At 44.0% G+C, this 25191-nt stretch overlaps 1 protein-coding gene across 1 annotated transcript in view; it reads right to left on the bottom strand.

Annotated features, from left to right (window-relative positions):
* Positions 1–25191, bottom strand: part of ACVR1 (activin A receptor type 1) — a 117712-nt gene that overhangs the window by 90472 nt on the left and 2049 nt on the right. The gene's annotated exons all lie outside the window — the stretch shown is intronic.

The following is a 25191-nucleotide window of genomic DNA, read 5'->3' on the forward strand; positions in this document are numbered from 1 at the left end:
AAGATCAACATGATACTAAAAAGGGGGAGCGAGCTGGCTCTGAATATCTGATGTTCCTTCCTTTTGTCAAGAAAAAAAAAAATCCTTGAAAAACAAAACCTGGGTGTGTGTCCACATCCTTAACTCCAGAACCTGTGAGTGCCACTTACTCGACAAGGGACTCGAGTAAGAGATGCAATTAAATGAGGATTTGGAGGTGAGCTGATTATCTTAGATTATCCTGGTGGGCCCTAAATATAACCACAAGCTTCCCTTTAAGAGAGGGACAGGGAGAAAGTGGTGATCCTTTACAGACAGAAGGGGCCACCAGCCCAAGGAAGCAAATCTTCCCTGAGAATCCACAAAACTGTAAGGGAACAAACCCTTGTGTTTTGAGATTTAAAATGTCATAACTTGGCAAAGCAGCAATCGCAAATTAATTTTTATGTTTCTATCCTGTTCTGAGATTCAAGTAAGGTTTTCTTCTCTGAAATCTTCCTGAAATGACACCCCCTTTCTTCCTCCTCTTAACTCTGCTAAGCTGGTCCCAGTTAATTCTTCACCAGCCCACCTTGCACCCCTGATTAACACCTCCCAACCCAGTCAGAGACCTCGTAAAACTAAGCAGTACATGGCTTAGCTTGTAAGAATGGCTCAGTGTGAAAAACAGGTTTCAGGACCTGAGTTTGGATCCCAGAAACCAAGTAAACCAGACATTGTGGCTCATAGCCCCAACACTCCTATGACATGAGGAGAGGCAGAGAGAGAAGGAAGCTCTCCAGCCAGCTAGCGTGAAATACAGCAGCCAACAAGAAACACCATTTCCACCAATGTGGAAGGTAAGAACCAACATTCAGTATTGTCCTCTGACTGCCATGAGCTCCGCAGAACATAAACACACACACACACACACACACACACACACACATCATTATTACAATGGTCCTCCCTCTTCCAAGAGAGACACTGGAATTATCCACATATACCTGTCTTCAGCTCCCCCTACCATATCCACATGTACCTGTCTTCAGCTCCCCCTACCATATCCACATGTACCTGTCTTCAGCTCCCCCTACCATATCCACATGTACCTGTCTTCAGCTCCCCCTACCATATCCACATGTACCTGTCTTCAGCTCCCCCTACCATATCCACATGTACCTGTCTTCAGCTCCCCCTTACATACCTACCAAAAGCTTAACTGGTTAGTTGGATTCAGTAATGGATTAACAGTGAGAACTAATAGTATTCTGATATTATAGTAAACGTATACATATGATCACTCTTGTTCTTTAGGGACATGATTAAATAGTAAGAGTTTCTGAGATAACCGATCTGATTGACTGTGATGGTTTCTAAATGACTCGCAGGCAAGTAGCCCTGAAACTAGGCACAAAGGAACAATGCTTGTCCCAGAAAGGATGGACCAGTATAATGAATGCTCTCATACTATTCGTAATAACAAGCAACTTTAAACTCAGAAATTGTTTATTTGCAGGACTTTTCGTTGTACTGTTTGGGGTCTTAGGACAACATGCAATGACTGGAATTACAGAAAGTAAAACTACAGATGCGGGGGGACTGCCGAACATTTCGAAGAAAACAATCAGAGAAGATCTACCTATTCAGTCACGTACCCATCTGGCTCCGAAGAGAACTTCAGAATAACCTGCCCCACCCCACACACACACAATGCTCACACAGACAAATGCAGGTAGGTAGGAAAACTGAGTTGCAGGCGGAGATGTTGCTCACTGTACTCTGTAAGAGCTGTGTCTCACTAAGAAACCAGATGGAGCTGGATAGAGGCCTTAGACAGTGAAGTACTTGCCTTGCCCGAGGATGGGAATGGGATTCCTTATTTGTTTTGTGTGTGTGTGGTTTTTTTTTTTTTTTTTGGGTGTGGTTGTTGTTATTGTTTATTTGTTTAAAGACCTCGGGTTTGTAATCCCAGCTCCAACGAAGCAGAGACAATTTCCTGGGGTTCACTGGCTAACCAGCCTATCAAGGCGAATGAGAAGTGGTCTTAAAAGAGGTGTGTTCTAACCTGAGAAACAAGCAACGGCGTAGTCTGCTGAACTCCGCAAAAGCAAGTACATGCATGCACACACCACCTGCATTCATACACACATACAAACACACCAGAAAGAATGAACACAAAAAGAGAGTAAGCTGATTCCGTTTTTCTTCGGGGCGGAGGGGGGGGGGGGGATCAGCAACATATGCCAAACTGAATAATTAGATCCTTTTTGCTGTCTGTAATCCAAACTACACTAGAACTCCTGGTCTTTCTGTCTCTACATGCAGGAATTATAGTCACGTGCTTGCCGCACCTAGCAAGAAATAGGGTAGAGGGTATGGGGACGAAAGGCAGAACGGCTAACGCAGAAATTAAAAACAAAACATGGAGAGAAAAAAAAAATGCATGTGAGCTCATCAGAAGGGTTGATAGGTAAACTCCTAGGGAAAGACTTTGAAAGGATTAAAGGAAAAAAGATTAACCATAAGATTGGTGTGTACACACGGCATTTATACAGAAGGCCTCTGATAAAATTTTTAAATCTAATTAAAATAGAAAAATGTATTTTACATTTCAACTCATTACGGGGAATGCATACATAAAACTGAAACTGAAAATTTCATGAAATAATTCTTATCCTTGCAAGACATGAATTTTTATCCAAAGCTTCTGTTTCCTTTTATTTATAAGCTTGGATGTTACTCTCTAAATTGACCCAGTAAATGGACTAAAACCAATAGTTTTCAGAATAAATAAATACCATGACCGCCATGTCAAGGTTAAAGATTGACCTGGTAAATAGCAAAAACAACAACACAACAACAACTCTACTCAACCCTCTTTTAATTTTATAGCGATGTGGGAGGGGGTAGCTTATAACTTTTGCTGTATAACAAAGAAAAAGAGTATTTTTTTTTTAGCTTTAAAATTCAACATCAGAAATAATCTCTGTTCCAAGGGAAGCGTTTGATTTGCTCATTACAATTCCCTACTCAACCACCACTAACTCCCAACCCATCTGGCTCTCAAATTTGAGACCTGCTTTGACATTGAATGCTCCGTTCAGGGAACTTATCTGCTATGAGGTATGCAAAGGTAAATGAGGCCTGGTTCTTACGTTCAAAGACTCTGACATCTACTAAAAATCACTAGAAAAGAACTAGGCAGTCATGATCTAGGACACATAAATGGATTTTATACATGTGCTTCATGGAGAAAGAGATGGTGTTGGGGCCAGGGAGGAGACAGGGATGCAGAGAGAGAACTGAGACAGGTGGTTACAGAGAGATGTAGAAAGCTGAGCTGCAACCATTTAGAACATGTGCCAAAATTCTGTGCTCACCTCCCACTACGGTGGGATTATACCTACTCACCTGGAATCCAGGCTTTGCTTGTTTGTTTGTTTGTTTGTTTATTATAAGTACACTGTAGCTGTCTTCTGATATGCCAGAAGAAGGCATCAGATCTCAATACACATGGTTGTGAGCCACCATGTAGTTGCTGGGAATTGAACTCAGGACCTCTAGAAGAACAGTCAGTGCTCTTAACCACTGAGCCATCTCTCCATCCCGGATCAGACCTTTAGAAATTTGCAGCTCCCATCTTCTGCCCTTTGAGATAGTTGCTCTTGGACCTTGACTGTCACGTTCTGGGGAAGCTCGAAGAGCCTGTGTGGAGGCACTCATTGTAGGTTGCCAGTCCCAATGACAGCTCAAATGACAGCATCAGCAGCCAGACGTGAGAGGATGGGAAGAGTGGTCTGTCAGAGAGACGGAGTCACCAAATGCTCCCAGCTGCGGCCCTAGACTTGAGACAGGAAAGACGCCCTTTGGCTGTGCACAACCCAAGCCCTGCCTCACTAACAGTGAGCATCATCAAATGAATGCCAGTTAGGTTCTGGGGCCGTGATCTAAAAAGAGGAGTTAAGCGGAACTGTAGCAGTCTAGTCGAGACATTTCTGCATTCTAAGAAGATGGGCTACAGACGTCTGAAAGGAAACCTCACATATCTTAAAAGTCAACGTGAGCAATTTAAAGGTTTCTTCCCTCTACGGAAGTGGTTACCTCACAGGCTGGTCAAGGGTTAGTATGAATGGACTGGAAAGATTTTTATATGAACGGCTGCATAAAAGGAGCATTTCAGAAACCGAGAAGCCAATAACGTACCCATTACCACTTTACACATGAATTACAGGAGGGGAGAAGGTCCTCTAGAATAACCTGAAACCGTTCCTGCAGCAGTTACCATTGAACTACCACGCAGAGTGTCTTCTCTAGTTCACGTCCAGCTGGAACATCCATTTGCTCTCACTCTGACCAGAGCTCATGCGACTAAACTCCCCGCTCTCAAAATGTCTTGTCCTTTGGCATAATCCACTAACCGCACAGCCCGTTGTAGAAGCCAAGTTACTGTAATGTTCTCTAACTGGCTTCATTCTCATGTCTGTCGCTATTGTTTTAGAGGTGGGAAATAAACAGTTCTCCTTCAAGGAAGGTGTGCTGAGAACAGTTTCCAAATTCCATACAGTCAACTGCTGGGGGGGGGGGGTTGGAGGGGGTTAAACCAAAATATTGGAACTCATGGGAATCATAAATCACTTAAAAAGATTTCTTATACCCTTCGTACAGTGCTTTGGTTATCTTCTTGAACTTAGTAGCATCCACACAGGTAAAGTTTAAACAAAACACAAGCACACCAGAATGAGCCTTCAATCATTGCGGAAGTACAGACGTGGGTCAAAGCTTCCAACTGCAAGGGTTTTTTTTCTTTTTTCAAACCCCAGTAACTCTTGGCACACCACTCACAACTACGCAAAGAATTCTATAAATAAATTTATTCACATTCACTTCATTTTCAAAACTGACTCATTGTTAGCAGAAGACACTGGTATATGGGGCTAAGCCAGCAAGGATAGCGAGTAAGTCTGACTGCCTGAAGGGTAGCCATTTTGCTCCTTCGTGGTCTGCTCTCAATTCTTAGAGTAGTCGACCTTAACCTTCTGTTCCAAGGGTCAGCATCTCCTTCAATGGCTTTCAACTTGAAGTCATTAGGTTCATTAGAGACAGCAGCATCTCTATGTAGGTTGGGGTTAGCAGCTACCTTATCAAACAATGAACATTCAGAGGACCTTTCAAAATGAAAATCAAATGGGGTGGGGGGCAATTTCAGAAAATTGCAAAATTTTGAAATATATGTCAACAAAAAACACCCGAAGCCATCGGATACTAGATGCTTCAGAAAAACTGAACTGAGAATCACAGCAGAGTCTCTAGACATCAAACTAAAGTTCCAAGCCAAAAAGACCTGTGGCAAGCAGAGCAAGGAAACATGGACCTAGCAACAGTACCCATGAAAGATATTTCCAATTTCTGTTAGTAGCCAGACTCAGAGAGTAGGGCGATGTAACCCTCCCTAACAGTTCCTAAGCTTTCAACTGCATGCAGCTCAGAGCAGCTTGCTGGCACCCCAGGCTGTCCTACCATCTCTGTTATCTGAACAGCCATGCAGCAGTTACTATGGTGTTCTGTTCAGGTGGCCCTACGTGTTATCTAATAATGGCCTCAAACCTCCGGAATGGGGACTGCCGATGTGGTGACTGAGAGAAGCCATGAAGTACTTGCTTCCTTGAAATGAAAGGAGGCAGGGTCTCTCTCTGGAGACTAGACTCATCCACAAGTATCAATCCTCCTGCCTCAACCTCAGCACACTACAGGTGTGTCCCGCTGTGCCTGCTATCAACAAAATTATATCAAAGATCATCCTCAAAACTGGTACTAGTGATCACTGCAAGATTCAAATCTAATCAAATCTCTTCCCTGCCTACAATTCCCCAATAGGTACAGTTTGAGAGTGCTGTCTGAACTGATTGACAGACAGGAAGTGGTCTTGGTAAGGGAATCCCCTCCTCATCTCTCCAGTTCAGATTCATTAGGGCACACACTGTAAGCCATTGTTTAACTAAACTAGCTGAAGTTCCCAGAATGCACCATGTTTTCTCCCTATGCCCTCCACCGATGTGCATATGTTCTCTGTGCTGAAGTGCCCTTCCATACATCACCAGGCAAACCTGTCACCCAAAGTCCTAATACTTTACTTACACTTACCCTGTCTTTCCCAAAAGTGAGTAGGTACTTCCCCCTTGCATCTCTGCTGTACACGGCACACCTTCTGAACAGGCCAAACTGAACCCAGCCACCTATTCATGTGACTCATGAGGCAGAGAATTCTCCTAGAGCCAGGAATAAACACTTCTGGACCTTGGGTCATTACCACAGAACCTGAGACATAGTTTTCAAAGACAAAGAAAAAGCTAAAAAGCATGAACCTGAACCAAGCAGACCCAAAAATAAAGAGTAAAGTATTTTTTATTAACATTCCATTCTAACCAGGTGGTGGCTCACACCCTAAATTCCAGCAAGTGGAAGACAGAGGCTGGTGGATGTGTGTGAGTTCAAAGCCAATTCCTGGATAGGCTGTTACACAGAAAAACCATGTCTTCAAAAAAAAAAAATCTAGTTATTTCCCCCAATTTTACACAAAAATTTTATAATTGTTTGAATATACATCAAAAGAAAACATTATTGCCCGGTGTGGTAACACACAACTAGAATCCCAATACCAGGCAGACAGAGGCAGGAGGATCTCTGTCACCCCAAAGCTGGCCTGAAGGACAGAGTACAATCCAAGTCAGGATGAACTACACAAAATAAAGTTAAAAATAAAAGATAGCAGAAGTCATCAAGGGACCAACAGCAGGCGCAGAGAGCGCAGTGATCCTGCCATTGGACTAGTGCACATCAGCAAACAAACTTCATGCTCTCCCGGCACTACAGAGGAAGCCAGCCCCTCTCAATGGTTCATCAATAGGGGGAACACAGTCCCAGTCAGAATCAAAAACTGGGACTTCAAGGTTTTAAACCAGCTATAGCCCCTTCCGTAGGTAAGTTCACAGGTACCCCTAATCATCAGCTGTGCCAACCTTAGAGCCAGGCATGCCAGCTTATATACTGGAATGCTAACCTGGAAGGCTGAGGCAGGACTAGCTCAGGCTCAAAGCCAATGTGGGGTAGTTTGTGACTTCTAGGCCAGTTTGAACGACAGTGTGAAAGTGGTAAGATAAAGAGCCAATTTCTGTAGAATGAGAGCTGTGGTGGAGGACTGTGGGTAGTTTTGGGGGACGCTCTTTCATTCCAAATGGCAGCAAGCATCACCTTCTCGGTTGTCCTTACTGGGCCCATGCTCTTTCTACAGAGGGATGGCCGAATCCTGTGGAGGGAAATAACTTTATAGCCTATCTGACTCATATGATGCCCTTTGCTCCTCCCAAAAGAAATAAGCTCTTAATGATACATCTTTTGATGACCAAACATCATTAACTCATCCTCCTCAATCCTCTCGATGACTAAAACGTCCCTTCCTTCATCATGAAACCATGTAAGACTTTAATATAAACACAAGAAAATGAGTCTAATTTCCATGACTTCTCCTCAACCCAGGATGTGCTAAGAAATAAAATTAAATAAATAAAAAAGAAACTGCAATGCGAACTGAATTACACAAGAGAGACTACACTCTACCAGCCATCAGTAGAGGCAGAAAAAAACATTATAGCCTTTTGTCATTCTGCGGCTGTAATTAAGATTGGAAGACAGACTACAGTATTCCCCTCTAAGAGGCCGGTTTGAATCCCTACTATCTCATCCTCAGGCCCCACTGGTGTGCTCTACATATCCTCAGCTTCCCCCAGGGATGTTTTCTTACTGTTTACTGCTCCATCAAAACTCCTCTTTCCTAATCCAAACCTCTGTCCCCAGTTCTAACCTACGGATTCCATTTCTTTATGCTCCCATCATTTCCCTTCACCAGATCTTAATATTGCAGACTTAATGACTCATCGGAAAAAACACACAAATAAAAAATAAAAACTCGACAGTGGCTCACTGTAATTAAAAAGGAGAAAAGGTACTGCAATAACAACCCGCCTCCGTCCTCAACACCTATTCCCTGGGTGTCCATGACCTGATCAGGAAGTGCTTACTGAATTCCATAGGTTTTGCTAGTCAGTTAGATCCCGGGGTGAGGGTAAGGGGCAGTCACTCATCTCTCTGCTTGTCCCTGCTCCTCAGTTCCTGAGAGGCTCTCATGTGGGGGCAGCCTCTACACTAAAGAATACTCACAATCTGGTTTATGATCACTTGACTTAATGCTATTTCTTTTACCTTACAATCGATTGAAACCTGTGTGCAGTTAATAAATCCTCTATAGCTCACACTTAGAAATGGGAATCTGGGAGCCAGTGGGTAAAAGCACTTGCCTCATAAGGCTGGTAATCTGGGTTTTGTCTCTGAAATACACATCACAGTGGGAAAGAGACAACTGACTCCAGAGTTACCTTCTGACCTCACATGCCTTTCATGGCATGTATACACCCACGCATACTCAACACATACAAAACAGTACTTTTTTTTAATACACCAGGTGCAGTGGTGCACAAGTTTTTAATCCAGCACCTGAAAGGCAAAGGCAGGCTGATTTCTGTGTGTTCAAGGCCAGCCTGGGCAACAAAGAGCTACGTAATGAGGCCATGTCTCAAAGATAGATAGATAGATAGATAGATAGATAGATAGATAGATAGATAGATAGGTAGGTAGGTAGGTAGATAACATTAAAAAAAAAGAAAAGAGAAAAGCCAGACTTGTTGGCACAGGCCATTAATCCTAGCAGTCAGGAGACAGAGGCAGGCTGGTCTTGGTGAATATGTGGACATCCTGGTCTACGAGCTCCAAGACAGCCAAGACTACACAGAGAAAAAAAGACCCTGCCTAGAAAAAAAAAAGATAAAAAGAAAGAAAGAAAATAAAGGAAGGAAGAAAGGAAGAAAGGGAGAGAGAGAGAAAGAGAGAGAGAGAGAGAGAGAGAGAGAGAGAGAGAAAGAAAGAAAGAGAAAGAAAGAGAAAGGAGAGAGGGAGGGAGGGAAAGAGGAGGGAGGGAGGGAGGGAGGGAGAGAAAGAAAAAAGGAAGGAGGAAGATGAGGAGAAAGAAAAGAAAAAGATGCAAAAATGGGAGATTAGTAAAATGGTTCAGTGGGTAAGGGCACAATCTGCAGTCTAGTGACCTGAGTTCAATCCCTGAAACTAATGCTTGAAATAGATACCCAACTCCTGAAAATTGTCCTCTGACCTCTACAGATGTGCCTCAGCAGGCACACACACATACACACACATGCACACACTCACACACACACTCACTCACTCACTCAACATTGTTTTGGTTTTCTTTTTTTAATGTAAATTTGATCCTTCCCCAGGCTAATAATAGATGGAAAGATACTTTCGCCCTTCTCAGCCTCAAGCTTGAGGCTGATGCTCTACAACATAGTGTGGCTAAACCAAGATGGCACCAAGCTAAAATGCATTTTGATTCTGCATATTTTCCGCGTACATTTGGGTTCATTGGACACAGCTTCCTTATACATGAAAGGCATCTGAATCCCCTATCGCAAAACAGAGTGATTTTTTAATAGGCATATTTTAAATGTTTACAAAACGCCCAAGACGGACAGCGCTAGCCTGACCTCAAGAATAATTTTGTGGTGCAGTTACAACACGGTTCAAGCTACATGCTCCATGATGCCTCTGTCCATCCTGCTGCCGTATTCCTGAAACTCCACCTCTCAAAGCTAACGGAAACGTCTTCTGAGTGAGCAGTCCCACCTCTCCCACTAATACCCAATGTCCCCGAGCAGCAGTGTGTGGGTAAGCTAATAAAAAACTCAAGGACAAACACTGGTCTAGACCTTGGGGACTTATAAACTAACTGGAAACAGAAAACAAGAAACAAAAAACTTCAAACATATTCCTCATTAATATAATGGAAAATATTTTATATATCATACCAGAAGTCAGATTTCCAGTCTGGACCCATCCTGAAAATCATTAATCATCATCAAGTACTTACTATATTTAAACTCCAAGGCATCCCTTCCCTGAAAAGTGGAATAACCCATTGTCTGCCATGCTTCCTGCACAAGGTGCCTGAGATTGTCCCCAAAGCCTTGTTCTTTGTAAGCTCCAAAGCACTCCCAGAAGTCAGTGACTTGAACAAAAGATGGACTCTTATCACAGCCTATCTTGTCACCACCATAGAAAGAATCTTTAAAGGCATTTATAATTCAGATCTTATTGTTGCTGTGTCCAAGGAATGAAATGGGGAGGAGGGGACGGGGGGGGGGGGGCACCTTTATGGAGCCCCTAGGGGCTTAGACGCCTCCTGTGGGTATCTGACATTGTGTGTTTACTTATGGAATAGCCTCTGTGAAGAGGCTGATGTCTACTTAACAGGCTAGTGCTTATCTCCTGAAGTCAAGTATCACCTTGGACCCTTTCTTTAGTTAAAAACTTCTAGGAAAATCCTATGTACAGCTAGGTACTACTTCCTCTTCCTCATCTTCCTCCTCTTCCTCCTCCTCCTCTTCTTTTCCTCCTCAGCCCAGTAACACTTGCCCCATACCGTGTATAGAAATATCACAAAGACCTTCCAAATGACCAACACGTACCAACCAGCTCCTTGAGCTCTTGGGCATGAGTTTCTCAGGTGCCCTCCCTAGCACACCAGACACCTCCTAGCTGTCTCCAGACACCCATACCAGACCCTAGGGCAGAACTACTCTCTGACCTTTCTCCCTGCAGAATGTCATTCCCCACTCACATGTCCCTGCTGCCTGCACTAGGGTATGTTTATCTGTCCCTGTCCAGGTGCTGGTCCTCTGAGTTCTTTCTTCTGGACAGTTCTATATAGTGCCCCGAGGGCCATCAATCCAGTCACCTTCTAGTATTCACTAACTGCTAATTACTCCAGACCCCACCGCATCCCAGATCCTCACCTTACCTGTCTGATGCTGTATCGCCTGTGCCACTCCCACTGCTAAGCAGACTCTGTGCTCCTCAGTGCCCTTCCACCCTGCTATCCCTCCTTGAGTGTCCCCACAGAGCAGAGCAGCAAAAACTGATGATCCCCTGGCATGCTGTTGAGTGGCATTTAGGCTCTTTTCTTTTTAATGGATAATGTTCTTTTTCTATTGCATATTAAAATAAATCCATAAGTGGCACATCAAGACTGCCTTTCCACACATTTAATTGCTTTGAACAACTTTCATACATGATAGGGTGAACTTGGGGGCCCTCAAAACATTCCATAGTATCCCAGACCAATTTAGTCACAAGCTCAGCCACTGGGATGGGGCACAGAGATGTAGACAAGGCTGGGAACGCCCCATCAGAATGTGGCTCCGGCTGGTATTTAAGGGAAAAGGAAAATTCCGATGCATGGTAAACAAACAGAGCGCCAGCCTTGGCTCAGGACCTTAATTCTGAAAGTCCTATATCCCAGGACATCCTAGATTCCCAGGCGAGCCCAGACAGCTGGCCTCCCAACACAGATCAGGCAGTGTTGAGCCTGAGAAGCAAGGCTGGCTTTCCCAGAAAGTACTCGGCAGAAGGCAGTCCGCTAAGCCTGCAGTGTTAACAGCTGCACCGGGTTCCTCTGCGGAATAAATTTGGAAGACCCCAGGGATGTCCCAGTAGAAGTGATTAAGTTAATGATTTTCCTCATCACAGATACTTCGGAACCCCAGCATACCTTCTACGGTGTCTGAGACAATGCGTTTCTCACACCTATGTGAGGGCCTTTTAGCGGAACTCCCTGGGTATCATTTAAGTCCCTGGTTTTAATTTTTTTTATGTACATCTTGTGTGTGTGTGTGCATGTGTGTGTGTGTGTGAGAGAGAGAGAGAGAGAGAGAGAGAGAGAGACAGACAGACAGACAGACAGACAGACAGACACAGAAAGACAGACAGAGAAGGGGAGGGAGAGAGAGGGAGAATGCCACAGCATATATGTGGGGGTCAGAGAACAACCATGTTGTCAGTTCCCTCCCCCAACACGTGGTCCAGGGACAGATTTCAGGTCCCTGAGATTTCTTTTACCCACTGAGCCAGCTTGCTGCCTGTTTTAGGTTTCAAGAAACATTTGTAAGAGCTGGGGGGAGGGCTTATCAGTAAAATTCGTGCTATGCCATCACAGGGCCTGTATTCAGATCCGGGTGGGGTAACAAATGTCTTTAAACCCAGCCTTGGGGCTCCAGGAAAAGGAAGATCCCTGAAGCTCACTGGCTAAACAGAGCAGCCAATTAAGGCATTTGAGGTTCAATGAAGAGACTGTATCTCAAAATATATACCCTTTGGCTTACACATATACACACACACACACACACACACACCACAACATTTAGAAAATGTGAGTCTGGTATTATTTCTGCGCCATCAAGCCTGAACTTAAAAAGAGAATAATAATAAAAATCACTACTCCTTAGCAGGTAGGTGGCTTGTCCCCTCCAGCCCTATCAAGGTTTACCACTGGCCGTTTGCTCCTAAAAGCATTCACATCACCTGCTGATAGCAGGGAAGAGCTGGGTCCAGGTTAGCAGGATTCCCAGCAGACAGACCCAGGCCTCTGTGTCTCTAATGGCTCCTCAGTCGCTGTCTCTGATCCCACCAGTACTTACTGAGAAAGGGAGGGTTCTGTTTAGGTTTACTTTTCAGGCTGGTGGGGGGCTATCCATCCCACCCCCACCACTGCCCCAACTCTGCCTGGGTGGCCCTTGGCTACTTGAGTACTTGCTGTTGAACCTTTACCCCACAAACATCTCACAAACATCCCTACCCTAAAAGATGACCCTTGACTCAAGGTAGTAGTGCACTCCCCAGCACAATTTCTCATTCACAGCCACACGCAGGGATTTCTCTGTTCTCTGCCTCTACCTGGCTGAGCTTCCAATACCCTTTTAGTCTACAGGCTCAGTGGCTAGCTGAGTACTTAGAAGGAGAAACTATATGAAAAAAGAGGATCCCCCAGGCAAACAGGTCTGGGAGGGGGCAGCAGCCACAGGGCATCTACTTATAGTGAACAAGGCCCTGGGTTCTACTTTCCACACAAAGGATAGAAGAAGAGGGCAGAGAGACAGAGGAGGAAAGATAAGGAGACAGAGTGGGTGAAGAAAAGAGGAAGAGAGGAAGATAGAGGGCAGGCTGCTATAATGGCTCATGTCTACAATAGCAGCATTTGGAGGCTGAAACAGGAGGATGATGAGTTCAAAGCCGACCTGGGCCCAGAGGGGAAAAAATGGGAGGATTGGGAGTTCCTAAGCCTAGACTACAAAGAGCTGGAGGCCAGCTTCAGCTATACGAGATATTGTCTCAAACAACAATAACAAACAAACAAAAACAGAAAGGGAAGCAACCCTACAGGACAAGTCTGCAATGTAAAGAGATATGATTCAGCAAGAGGAGAGTCTCCGTCACCTTTAAAGAGTCAAATCGAAACAGAATGGAGTCTCTCCTTTTGTTTTTCTCCCACTATACAAAACATAAGATAAAACTTGCAGGCTTCTTGAAAAGTCAACCTCGATAATCATCAGATTAGCAATTAACAGACGGAAAGTCAACAGTCGCAGTGGGACATTGAAGCACAGTCCCCTCCAAGTCTCCTGCCTCCTCTTCTCTGAGAATCCCTCCCACGAAGTGAAGTTTAAACAAAGCTCTGTGAAGAGTGAACAGGCTCCACCTCCACGCAGTCACCCTCCGTTGTCAGATTCGTGGGTCGCATATCCCACTTAAGACAGCATTTGCAAAGTGTCAATAATTATAATTAGACACTTGCACCAGAATTTGCAACCTGAGAAATTAAAACCAGCCTCTCAAAAGTGTGACTCCCGGATCATAATTTAACTCTAAGGTCAGTATAAAAGCTGCCATCCTACAGAGATGCCATAAGCAAAGGCCAGAGGGTACCATGTCACATCATTATCAGGAAGGGGGCCACTTTTAAATACTACATAATGGGGGTAACAGTGTTCTGGTATTTACTCCTCGCCTGTGTTTAAAGACAAGCATCATGTCCCCAGCACTGAGAAAGGCACAGTGCAGTGCGTTTCCAGGTAACGCCCTTCCCCCTTATAGCAGAGCTTTGTAACCATAAATCTAAAAACTACTAGGGGAAATTCAAACTAAGACCTAGAGCTGGCTATGATGGCAAACAGTCATAATCCTAGCATAGGAAACAGAGGCAGGAGGATCACTGCAAGTTCCAGGACAGCTAAGACTACATGTGGAGACCCTGCTTTCAGCCACCCCAAAAAAAGTGTATGCTGTATCCATGAAGATCCATCTAAAGTCATAGCTCTAGTGACTACATACAATTCTATTTTATGAATATGAATAAAGCTTAATCTCTTGCAAGAGACTAAGTTGTACTTTATTTTTGTTTCTGTTTTGTTTCTACTACTCTATAGCTAAATTAATTAATTTGTATATGGGAAGAGTTTTTAGTAAATGCAAAAATAAAAGTCAATCAAGGGCTCAAAAATGCTCTAAGGAAAAAAATATTGTATTAGCGATTCAGAATTTCCATGTGGATCAAATGAAAAAGTGAAATGCAGTCTTTGACGGGGAGGGAATAAATTCTAAAGGAAAACACGCAGTACAGAGAGCAAGCATGAATTTTACACTATGCTGTGTTTGAATTTTTAGATATATCTAGTGTGGGAAGTGCAAAAAAAGTACAGTGGCATTATTAGAACCACTGGCAAAGTCCTAGATATCCTTCAGCCATAGAGCTCCTCTTGGCTCACACCGGCCCAGGGCTCTCTCCCCAGCACCACCAAGGAAAAAAAGAGTCTGACTAAATACTTCAAAAATAACCTAATTTTTTTCCCATCTTACAGAGTGAGCAAAAGCAGTTCCCTCTCATCTGCTCCAAAATCATAAATAAAATTTCACTGTTTCTTATAGACTGTCCATCACCAACCTATTGCTTTTTTTTTTTAAACGCTATTAAAAATAAAACTTTTTCCCTAAGTATAAAAATCCATTGTCTCTATTTGGGATCAATAATAAAGAGCTGACTATCTGAGTTTCTTGGTCACTAAATGCTTACTTACCACTCACAATATTAAAAAAAAAAAAAATCACCATCAGCCATATAAGCCCTGCTTTTAACATAAAGCACAGGCAGACAAGGCACTTTAAAACAATCAGAGTAGAGCTGTGGTTTGCAAGGCTTCCAAAGCCCACAGTTATTCACAGACTCAAACGTACACAGAAAAAAAAAAAATCACCAGACTCCACTTACTGGAAAGACCAAAAAAAAAAAAAAGAGAGAGAGAGAGAGACTAGAGAATTATTTAACATTAGGAAGAACCAAGCCTCTGCCCTTCTTGACAGACGGGAAAACACTGAAAAGAAAATTACTTTTTGTGACCACATAAACTGGCTTTCAGCAGACAGGGCTGGGTCTCTTGGACCCTTCCTGCTCGACAAGCATTGTGCTGCCCAGACACAAATGAAAAGGCCGATCCCAGCTGCAGCTTATATGAAATTTACAAAGCAAATAACAATCTTTGGTATTTACTCCCAGATGTACTGGATGGGAATTAGTAAGTCAAGCTAGCCAGACACAGATGTTCGGTGGAAGTGGCGCTCCCCACCCGAAAGGGAGTGCCTTCCAAGATACCCTCGGATGCATAGTAGGTATTAAAACCTACTATGTTCTCCCTACTGTGTGCATGCACGCCTATGGTAAAGTGTAATAAACAAACTGGACAGAAGAAAAGATTAACCATAATAATAAAAGAGAATAATAATAGAGTAATAAAAGTTATTCTACATTTCCAAACTATCTCTGGAACTTCCCACGACGAGATAGTTTCAGACCATAGTTGAGCACTGGCAACTGAAAGCCTGAAACAGAACCACGGAGCATGGGGAACTATGGCATACATAAACACAGCCAGTACCACAGTGCACATGAGAACAGTCACAGCACTTCTGCATACACACGCTCAGTCATACATGATGATCCGCGATACACGCTGCCGTGTAAAGCAGAATCTGAGAAAATGATTACGTAAATTACTGTACATAATGAAAGGCCCTCTGAAGCAGGAGGCCGGGTGGGAGGGTCCAGAGATGTGTTCCCCTAGCACACTCAGGGTGAGTGAAGGCCCGGGTTCGACCCCCAGTACTGAAAGCCAAAAGCTACGTAAATAAATCAGAGGCTGCTTGCTCCATACTAACAGGAAATTTTCCAAGCCAGGCTAAGATTTTTTTTTAAGGTACAGTACTGAAAGGACACACAGAAATAAAAACATATTCCCTGTCAGAACACTGGTGGACACCTGACCATCCCACTACCTGGGAGGCTGAGGCAAAAATGACTCCTTAAGCCGAAAGAAAGAACTCCAGTCCAGCCTGGGAACCCTGGCAAGACTCCATCTCTAACAAACAAGCCACCATATGACTGCAAATGTAATTAAATGTTATCGCCGAGAGAATAAACAACTTGGATTTCTCTCTTTTTTTTTTTCTTCTGTATTTACTTGTTACTCACTCACTTTACATCCTGCTCACCCGCAACCTCTCCGGGTCACTCCCTCCCACCATCTTGCCCCACCACCGGCTCCCCTTCTCCTCTGAGTTGGGGAGAGCTCCACTGAGTATCCCCCAACCCTGGCACGGCAAGTCAAAGGCAAGTCGCTGCGAAGCTAGGTGCTTCCTCTCCCACTGAAGCCAGCCCAGGCAGCCCAGCAAGAATGTATGTATGAGCAACAGCCTTGGGATAGCCCCCCCCCCCAGCTTGGATTTTTTTTTTCTTCTTTTTGATGGGGGGAGTGAAGCTGGGGTCGTCTCTGTGCTAGGTAAGCACATTGAGTTGCAGTCACCTGCAACAATTCCTCTGACTGTTGATGTCTTTCCTGTACTGGGGGAAAACAGAAGGCGGAAGTGTAAAAGCTGCTTTTTACTGTGTGTTCTCTTCGTTCATATGTTGAACCATGTACCTGTATTCCTTTCACAACATAAACTACCAAAAAGCATACGTATTAACCAAACCCAAAATAACACATGTGTAGAAACGCTTATCTATGTGTACATAGGAAATAAAGATACAACTTATTATAATTTATATTACATATTTATATAGACATAAATATGTATTTATAATATATCATTACATGTGTTTATGATATGTATTTTACATATACAGTAAATTAAAAAGAAAAAGGTTAACTTTAATTTTTTTTTAAGTCAGAGTTGTATGTATGGCCCCAAAAAGAGTCAAGTGTCACGAAAAAAAAAAAAAAAAAAAAAAAAAAAAGCCCATTCCTGGAAGATTTCCATGTCCGGTGAGCAAGAGCCACCCCACCCGTCAATGGAAGGTCCTCACCAGTGAGACCTTTGGGGATGGAAAGGCAAGCAGGTTGGAGGAGAACGGGATGCTGAGGTGGGCCAGAAAAAGAAGAAACTGTAAACTGGATGGAAACTGAAGCAAGTGGAGGAGGGGATATGGATTACTCTGAATGTATCAAAGCACCTCCCATTCTTAGCCAGCTAGAAGCCAGAATAAAACCTCAGCTGAGAGTCATTATCCTTGGGCGCTTCTTCCCATTCTGGGACTCAATTGCCTTCTCTCCTGTGACCTGGGATAAATAAGTGTTTAAGAATCAAAGCGTAAAAGTCACAGACTCAGATTCACTTAAGGAAAGCCCATGTGTAAGTGGCAGGTGCCATTCATCAGAGTTGCCACCTCCCTCTGAGTCTGTGAAAAGATGCTTCTCCATTCCCAGGTAGAAAAGTGGGGAACTGTGCAGTTTACTCCTTCATTAGAATAAACATTTAATTCACCTGGGAGGCATGACACTTGACCCCAAAAAGTCAATAAGAGACTCTGAACTGTTTGCCTCGGGTCCATTTTGTCATAGACACCTCAGATCACTTCTATTCCCAAAAGGGACCGCCTCTACATTCAGCCTCTCACCAAGCAGGGCTACAGATCTGACCAAAATAAAGCCAAAGCTCTGAACCCTCATCCCCAGGAGTCTGGTGCCATCCCCTCCCCCACCTCCCACAGAACTGAAGGAAAACCTCTATCTCATCCTTGCTCCTCCACCAGCACCTCATCCCATCCCAAGCATGCTCCTCTTGCCAAGTTTACATTGTCTTTTAAGATCAACACCACTACCAGGGTTCCACAGGGCAGATACATTTCCTCATACCCCATCCTCCTCATCAGAAGAGAGTTAGTCAATAAACTCGGTCTCCAGCCGAAAACCAAAATCCTAGCCTGTCTAGTATTACTGTTTCCTCCTGGCTTCTGGGAAGCAAACCCACACTACTAAACAAATATCCTAGGGGCCTGAGGACTGTAGGCCCAAGCTTGCACAGCTTCAGACCAGAGCAATCAATGTGTAGGAGGGTCAAGGCAGGCTCAGGAGGTCTTAAAAACCAGCTCAAGAGTAAGTAAGGTATGAGGAGAAACTATCAGCAGATATTGGTGTCTGGGAGAAAATGGTGAGCTGAGACAGAGGCGAACGCAGCACCCATGTTCCCTCAGACAGTCACGAGTGGCTCACACAGCTTCTTCCAGGAATAGGGCCATGGTGTCGTCCACACTGCCAGTCACAAGAAGGAGTAGAAGTTTCGGCTGTTTTAATGGCAAAGGGCCTCATTTCCAATAAGGGCAAACCTTTAAGAAATGTCTTACAATACAGCGTCAAACCAGAACAAAACTCTGAGGCACACTAGCCTGGGACCCTGGCTCCACTTCTGCCTTTACCTGCCACAGAAGAACATGGTGATTTGGGCCTGGGTTCAAGCCCAGATGTGTGATCTTAGGCCTCCCATGCTGTCCCATGAGTTTCAGCCTCTCCTGCACAGCAGGCTGACAGGAGAAGGCACTTCAAATGGATATGGGTTTTACACAAGTATGGCTCGCTCAAGGTCAGATTCCCTTCCAGCTTGAGACAGGGTCGCATGTATCAAACCATCAAACTCCCTGTGTCACTGAGGCTGACTCTGAACTTCTGGTCCTCCTCCCCCCATCTCGAAAGTGCTGGAATTACAAGCCTGGAGCAGCACACCTGGCTTAAGCAATGCTAGGAATCAAGCCCAGGGTTTTATAGACGTCAGACAACAACGTTGTCAATGCTACCATATCCACAGCCGATGGCCTGACTTCCCGGGCATTATCTTAGCCTTCAACAGGCGGCTCAGAAAAACATGACAGGTACCACCCCACTACCCCGTCTCACTGATTTCTCTGACTGTTCCCTTACATACTCCACACAACCAAGGTACATTACCAGGACTGCACCTTCCTTGTTTTCCCAGGTCTCGGATGTTCTCCTGAGATATGGCGTCTAAGAAGTAAAATTTGATTCAATGACTGAAAATGTGTCCGATGAAAGATGTGTCCCGGCTCCTACAGAAAACCCACTGCTTCTCATTTAGTAGCACCTTTCACAATTACACATATAAAAATACCTGCCAAAATGATAACATCAAAATGGCACCTCTTTCCAAGGCTAGCCAAACAGCCACCTCCTCAAACGTGTTGGGTTGATCTTTATCTCTCTAGACCTTGTGACCAAGAGCTTTAGAACTTTGCTTCTTCCAGTAGACCTACAATCCCCCTGCAGGATACCTTCATATCGGGTTTTACTGACTTTCACGTTCACTCCAAGTACAGGAAGACTTCAAGAATGATCCATAAAGCAAGAGCCAAGAGGCAAAATGTAAAGGAACAAGAATGGGGGAGAATTTCACTCCTAGGGACAATGACAGCAGGTGAACGGTTTACGCCAGCACCAATCCAGGTCAGCCGCTCATTGTTCATTTTCAAATCACACATGGAGTCATTGTCCAAACGCCATCCCATCTTTCCCTCATGAGCAGACAGTTGCACCTTCAGCTTAGAGCAAGTGTCTCACTAGAATATGATCTTATGATCTCCATAAACAGGGAGCCGAGATCTCCTGCACAATTTAAATCAGCCCCACCATTGATGCAGACCGGGCTCAACAAGGTCCCCGTTAGTCCTTTTAATCTAATTTGAGAAAAAGAAAAAAGCAAAGGCTTTGGGTGGGGGAGAAGGAGAAAGGTTGAGGCTTTCTGTAGAGTGACTAAAACTCATGCCCTCCCCCAAAAAACCCTGAAAAACACCCATTCTGATTAGCAACTATTCAATAAACAAACTGAGGTTAATTTTCACAATACCTGGGACAGAACACTTTTTTTGTAACTGCTGATTAGGAACCATTAGCAAGTTTTGGAATCAATTTAGTAGATAGAGATCAGAGGTTTTTAATAAAAATTGAATAGAAATTAGAAAGCATTACAATATAGTCTAGCGAAACCTATAACCCCACTTCATTTCTAATATGCATATGTGTAAGTGTGTGTGTACCAGACCACAATGGAAAATGTCTGACACTGAACGTTTATGTTTATCTAATGTTCTGTCTTCAGAACGAGCGGTTCCGTTTCTCTCTGGACCACACTTGTGAGATGCTTACTCCAGCCCCTCTTGCCCACAGAGGCTCAGAATCTTCATCTTCAAAAACCACGTGAAGAACATCATGGTACAACCGACTTGTCTAAGCCCCTAAAATCCAGGGAAGAGACACAAAAGCCAGTGCTCTGGCAAAGTGAGTGGTGTCCACTTACAAGGAGCGTTACCCCGGGACATTAGTCAACTACTTTATAGTTTCACTAAGAAGAGCCTCAGGCAAAGAAGATACAGAACCTGCTTGCAACATCAACTCAGTCATCCCAAAAAGTTTCCCCTCAGCTTTCCCACAGAATGCACAATCCAAACAATATTGCCTCAACCATCCAAGCCTGCCCAGCATTAAGCCCCACATGATCCTTTATACTGTGGGTCCATTTCTCATAAAACTCAACACTGTTTTTAGTAGTTCCATCAGCTAAAGCAGAGGCAAATCCAAGAGCAATCTTGGTTTTCAATGGCAGCTATGCCACACTGTAACTATGAACGGCCAAGATTCGCTTTCATGGGTCTCCAAACCGCCCGGTGCTTATGTCCACTTCAACCCTGCCCTTAAAACCTGGTAAGGGGGAGTTCTCTTTGACTTCTATCCATTTTTTCAGAGATTGAGTACATTCTTTCCCCACTGACAGAAGCCCTGGCCACTACTGTGTTCTCAACATCGGTTCCTTCAGAAGGCATGCTTGCAGCAAGAGAAAATCAGAGTAAAGGACTCAATTCACCAAGTGTCTGAGCCTCACGTTAACACAGGAGTCCTTGCTGTGACGGAAACAAACAAACAAAATGGATTGAAATGTTCTTCCCCAGAATAGACATGTTTCCTTGACCTTCTCACAAAGAGAAAGAGAAAGAAAACGTACGCTGAAAAGAATGCAATAAATATTTGCTGCATGCACTAAATGCAAGCTACAGTCCAATCAATGGTCAAGCACATTGTCAGGAGTGAGGCCCTGGCTTCAATGATCAGCACAGAGAGAAAAATGAAGGGCAGGTGTGCCAACCACAGTTTTCTCACCTGGAGCATCTTCTATCTGTGTGCCATCCATTCTTAGAGACCGGGTGTGAAGTTTGTTATTTTCTTTGTGCCGTTCCCTCTTCTTAAACAACAGGGTAACTTTACGTCCATAACACACAGTCATCCATTCATTCTCTCAGAATTTAAAAACAGTCCCTAATGTGGAGAGAAGAAGGCTCAGCAGATAACAGCACAGAGTGCTCTTATACGGGACCCAAGTTTGGTTCCCAGCACCCACGTCAGACAGCCTGCAACCTCCTCTGACTCCAGCCCCGGAGGATCTGACGCCCCCTTCTGGCCTTCAGAGGTACCTTCACTCTTGTGCACATAATCTAAGGCAGACACACAAACACAAATTCATAAATAAGGTTAAAATAAACGTTCCTTAGAATGTATTTTTTTAAAAGTACTGGTTGAATGGTTTGGCATTGGATTAGATATACAAGTCACACATAGGATAAGTAGACCATGGTTAGTCTCTGCCCTCAAGGCAGCCATGAGACAAATGAGAAGTTTAAGTCAGTGAGCCAGAATGAATCACATGGAAGTCAGACAATTAGGAAAAATGAATAACTCTTGATCCTATATGGTGAAGAGGTGAACTGAGGCCCAAGAGGAGAAATGTAGATGATACAATATGCTATAAGATCACATCACGGAAAAAAGCAAGATGCTTTCTCCCTTGCAAGATTACTCTTACCCGTGAGGGGTCTGACCTTCCCCAAAGAAAGAAAGAGGTGAAAGAGGACTGGATCAGTCAAGGCCAGGCCTTAGGGTGGGTCAAGTTCTAGCCTGACTTCTACCTGGACATCTGCTCTATAGCCACTCCTCCCCGCCCCCACCCCACACACAACCCCTGTCCCACGTGTATCTCGAGAGAACTTAGAAAGACCACAGTCGCAAATGTCTTGCCCTGTCTCTGAAATAAAGGCCAAACAGCCAGAGTAAACAGTGAGGCAACCCTAATGGGCAAAGCGGAATGCTGGTCAGAGACCGAAAACCCCAAAGTCAAACAATGAAGCAGTGGAAATTTTGGCAAAGCTCTCCAGATCTGGGAAGATACTCACAAACAAGTTCAGATTCCCCAGCCTGCTTAGGAGAGTGGTTCTGTATAGCATGGGGAGGTGGAAGTGCTCTCTTTCTTTTTTAAATCAAGGAAGCTGAGTTTCCTTCTCCTTGCTCCCATTTTCTACTAGCAGTTATTCTGGGACTTGAACCACTTGGCTATGTCCTCACACATCCATCCCCGCCCCCATCTTACGGGGCTCTTATTAGCTAATTTGAGGTGGCAAAACCACCTTCCACTTCAACCCAAAGCCAGGACTTCCCAGCCATACCAACTTTGTGAACTTCTCTCCATTAGACTGTCCTTTGCAACAGACAAATCCTAGTTTGAGACTTCCGGTTCTTAAACTACAGGACAAACAAGTACATTCTATCTTTTTTTTTTTTTTTAAAGAGGTCATTTTTCCCTTTGGATCTTCTGAACTAGAACTGGCCGCAGGGGCGGGGTGGGGCTGGGGGAAGACCAAGTTTCCATTCCAAAAGATCAAAGAAGGCATTCTGTACCAGGAAACCTAATCCCAACTCCTCGTTTCCAGGAATAAAGCCACAGTGCCCAAACCTTGCTTGGGAAAATAACACAGGACTGGGGCGTCCAATTCAAACTTCAGATGCTTCCATTCCCCGAGTCCTTTACCCAGGCACTGCTCTAACCCGAACAGCACCTCCAGTCCCGGACTATCACTTTACCACTGGGTTAAAAAACACAGAAGCACGGGACACTTTACAACCACAGCAAGCCCAAACTGTCCCTACACTCATGACATTGGGAATGAGGACATGAACAGAGAACAGAGAAGAGGTAGTTTCTCAGCCTTACGCATTGTAACCATCAGCTTTAAAGTGATTACCTGCAGTTTTGTCAACTGGCCAATGGGAAAGGTGTCTCCTTCATGCAAGGCAGCAAGCTATGGGCTACAGTCAGCAAAGTGCAGTGAAATATCCCCCCAAGTAATCATTATGCTAATTATTATGACTAATTTCCTTTATCATTCACTGGGGAAAAAAAACTGTACCATATATGTAGCTAAACTAAAATCAGCGCCCATGAAGTTAACACCTAATCAAAAAATAATGTCACCACTAGTGTGACCTTTGTTGTCCTTACCCCAGATCCCTGCAGCACACACATACCAGGTGTCACTGTCCTGCACTTGAGGGTTCAGAATAAGTATGAGTCTATCTTCATGAGTCCCTTGTTTTCCTAACCGGTGAGCAGGCTTCTCAATGTAGCAGCAATACACTGCTTCTTAAAAGATGGTGTGTTTAAGTTGTTAGTTTTTTAATTTAAAAAAAAAAAAAAAAAAGCTATTTGCTGCTTTAAAGTAAAAAAAAATGGGCTGGAGAGATGGCTCAGTCAGTTAAGAGCACTAACTGCTCTCTTCCAGAGGTCTGAGTTCAATTCCCAGCAGCCACATGGTGGCTCACAACCATCTGTAATAGGATCCGATGCCCTCTCCTGGTGTGTCTGAAGACAGCTACAGTGGACTCATATACATGAAATAAATAAATAAATCCTTTAAAGATGTACACAGCTCTTAGAAAAATATTAAAGGGGGCTGGAGAGATGGCTTAGCAGTTACGAGCACCTCCTGCCCAAAGAAACGGGGGTTCGATTCCCAGCATTACATGGCAGCTAGCAAGGGTCTGTCACTCCAGTTCCAGGGGACCGAACACCCTCTTCTGACCTGCACAGGCACTGCATATGGTACACAGGCATACATTCAGGCAAAACACCCATAAGTGTAAAATAAAAGCAAGTCAATTAAAACAAAAGAGACACATTATTAAATAATGAAAGAAAAGTGAGTCTTGGCTGCAGCCGAAAAGCTTGCCAGTCACTGACAGCAACGGCCCGGGACACGTGTTCTGAAGTTCCACTGAATCCTGAGTCAGGTCCTAACTCCACAGCCTAAATCTTCCAAGTCTCAGTTTCCTACTAGAGAAGAAGTGCTGAAGTGTGCAAAATGTTTGCACAGAGCTGGGCACACTTCTTGACTCATACTCGGTGCATCTAATCATCCTGTCATTAACTCTATCTGAACAAACCAAAGGCTTTGGCCCCCACTGATGCCTTCTTCCTCCATAATGGTCCTAATAAGTTGGACATGAGTTTGATCAGACGAAATAAATCATGATAGAAAGATTCAAATAGCCAAGCAAGCCACAGAGGGCCCAACGGGTCCCAGCATTGATTCCATTGTCACCTTGTGACCTTGGAGAACAAGATCATTTTTCAAATCCATTCTGTCCCGTGTCTCCCTCAGCTCTGCAGACTACTACATCCAACCTTAAAAACAACCAGCTGCCTATTGTAATCCGCACAGTCCAACCTTGAGAAGACAAGAAGCTTGGGTAAGATGTCCCCTATTTCCAACTTAGTCACTGTCATCCGTTGCACGAATGCAGGAAGAAAACTTTGGTAAATGATCAGTCTGAAGGGGAGGGCACTCATTACAATGCTATTAATCAAATTAAGTTCCTCCTCACTCCTGAAATGCACTGCACTCCCGAATATGGCATTTTAACTCTGCATCCTTAATATTCTCTGTAATTACTTAGCAATTACAAGAAATTTATTCAGATTCAAGTGATCGCTCTAGTCCAATGTGCAAAAGTTGTAAGACTATTATCTCAATCAAGTTCCATCTAAAAACCACTCTCAGCCACACAGTTGAAGGGAGACCATGAATCCAGCGCAGGCCCACACTGGCCCTTG

The sequence above is a fragment of the Micromys minutus genome, assembly GCF_963924665.1.
Source record: "Micromys minutus genome assembly, chromosome: 13".
NCBI classification, from domain to species: domain Eukaryota; kingdom Metazoa; phylum Chordata; class Mammalia; order Rodentia; family Muridae; genus Micromys; species Micromys minutus.